Below are 3,033 nucleotides of genomic sequence, written 5' to 3' on the forward strand. Positions count from 1 at the left end.
TGTGACATCACACAGACAGGCATCTGAGATCGCCTCGATTTGAGAAAGAGGAAAACATTTAACCAGATTAAAATTGTTTTTTTAGCATTATAGGGTGGTTGTGTACACACACTGCCAACACACATTTCAGTTCAAACAACTTGTAAAAGTGCATGTAGCATCCTATGACCCCTTTAAGGAGTCTAAATACACAAGCTAAATAGAAGTTCCTAAGGGCTCTGGTCCTGTCCTGTGATTGTGCATAAAGATTTTACAAATTCAAAACTTTATTAAGACAGTATATATACGTTACTGTATACAATACCCATTAAAAAGCATGTCATCTTAAAATAAGGTTTTTTATGTTTTTGAAAGAAGTCTCATGTATTCCAAGGCTGCATTTATTTAATTCAAAATGAAGCAAAATAACAATAATATAGTGAAATATTATTACAGTTTAAAAGAACTGTTTTCTATTTTAATGTATTTTAAAATGTAATTTATTCCTGTCATGGTAAAGCTGAATTTTTTGCATCATTACTCCAGTCTTTACCGTCACACAGTCCTTCAGAAATCATTACAAAATGCTGATTTCAGCTCATTATCAGTGTTGAAAAAGTTGTGCTGCTTAATATTTGTGTGGAAACTGTGATACATTGTGAGGATTCTTTGGTAAATAGAAAGACCAAAAGAAACATTATAAATGTTTTGATCACTTTGATGCATCCTTGCTGAATAAAAATAATTTATTTTTTAAAAATTACGAGGAAAAAGTGTTTTAGATGCAGTATACATTGCGGGACACTGCTGTGAAGTGCTATGTCATCTCAGTTGTCACTCGTGTATAAACGACAGCAAACTGCATCAGACTGAGAAGCAGACAATGGTATAGTCAACCAGCCACCTTTTTCAATTCATTATCATACCAAGTAACGCACCCTACGCATGTTTGGTATTCATACTATGGATAAGATTACAGATACCACAGTGTATGTGAAGCAGAACTCAGCCGAACAATGTGCAAACACGAGCAGGTTTAAGAAATCTCATTTGCTGTCTGCTTATCTGGTGTGTGTGGTCATGTAGCGACAAGCCTTCTCTTGAAAATGATCTCTTCATCTTTCATGCCACTGAGTATTTCAGATGAAGATGAGGAAGAAGGAAGGTAGAAAATGGGGTGGGCCAGTGGGGTTATGGGTAATCCAAACTACAGCGCATCCTTTCACTGTGTGCTTGCTTCATACCATATAAGGAAGAATCAACCCACCTGAGGCCAGGTACACTCATACTCATACTTGTCAGTGTCCTTAACAAGTTGTCTTGCTGTGAGCCTCCGTTTTGTTAATCATTTCCATAAAATAACATTTTCTGCCACAAGTCAATTTCACATAGGATTACGTGAATAATCTGTCTGACCTTCTTTGTGGCCTTTCTTGAACTTTGACTTTTTGATTTTTCTGTAGAGGAGGCCTGTTTACTTTGTTGCCAATATAACAGCAACATCATTTACAATAATCAATTCACATGTCTCAACCCCCGATTGACACACACAGAAAAATGCAGTATCTATAAATGCCATGAAGATCATGTGTCAGTAGTTTACAGACCAGCTTATAGTTATCGTCTGACTAGTGCTTATTGTTTTATGATATCCTGTGGGTGAGCAGTATACGTTCACTTTAGTCTCCTGCTCTCTCTCTCTCTCTGTCTTAGTTTACCTCCACAATATGAGTCTTTAAATATACTGAGGAAAATCACTGCAGGAATGCAAGTACAGGCAAAGCTCGGCATTCCTTCACCCTCCACCAGCAGCCTTCCTCCAGCATTTATGAAGCATTTAAGCTAATAATCCATACACTCTCTATGTACTACAAGGGATATTATGATTTTTTTGTGTGTGATTATTTAAGTAATTTAAATAATAAAACGCGTCAAGTCAATTTTATGATGTTTTCATTGCAATCTTAGCACAATTTTGAGTGGAACTTTGTAGAAATTCAGAGGTTTAATTGCGATGTAAAATTGTTGAAAAAAGCATTCAAATTCAGCATTCTATTCTGAATCCCATATTTACAATATTTATTGTTTTTCTTCTTGTATATTTAAATATTTCATGCATATTTAATTAGTAAAATCTGCTTTAAATGTTCTAAATTCTAAACCGTATCTCTCTTTCCTGTATAAAACAAAAACATAATTTAATTAAATTAAATTTCAGTGTTGTATCAGACGTTTGGACTGTATTTCTATGGAAGCCCGTTTCCGCCACTGAATAAAAAATAAAAAAAGGTAATTGTGACTTTTTTTCACAGAATTGCGAGCTATAAAGTCAGAATTGCGAGATATAAAGTCAGAATTCTGACTTTTTTTTCTCACAATTGCGAGTTTATATCTCGCAATTCTGACTTTTTTCGTGATATAAACTCGCAATTGCGAGTTAAAGTTGAGGGGGGTAACAATACTGATATGTTCTCAGAATTGCGAGTTTATATCTCATAATTCTGAGGAAAAAAAGTCAGAATTGCGAGAAAAAAAGTTAGAATTGCGAGACATAAACTCGCAATTGTGAGAAAAAAAAGTCAGAATTGTGAAATAAAAAGTCGCAATTACCTCTTTTATTTTTTATTCAGTGGCGGAAACGGGCTTCCATATAGACCAATTACCGGTTTGTATTTAGCTTCAAATGACGACAGTATTCTATAAAAATTATTTGCATTCCGATCTTGACATCAAAAGGCACAAAAATATTTTTTTCTTTTATTCCGTGGATTTTACCCATTTACCTCCACTTGTTCCCAATGTTTTTCTGCAACCACTATGCGCGCGCAGCTGCAAGTGACGTAACTGTGACGTCTACTCTAAATTGGTCTATATTTCAGACCTAACAGCCTAACATCACTTTTTTTTTTTAAGATCACAATTATAGCCGTGCTGAAGAAATGACCAATCAATGAAAGCACATCTTTTGATTGACACGTCCAAAGAAGCGCTCAATCATATAAGTGGGCGGGACAATAAGGTTGTCGACGTTGTATAGACCCGCCCACGCAGCTG

The sequence above is a fragment of the Sinocyclocheilus rhinocerous genome, unplaced genomic scaffold (genome assembly GCF_001515625.1).
Source record: "Sinocyclocheilus rhinocerous isolate Xijiao unplaced genomic scaffold, SAMN03320098_v1.1 scaffold1285, whole genome shotgun sequence".
In the NCBI taxonomy this organism is placed as follows: Eukaryota; Metazoa; Chordata; class Actinopteri; order Cypriniformes; family Cyprinidae; genus Sinocyclocheilus; species Sinocyclocheilus rhinocerous.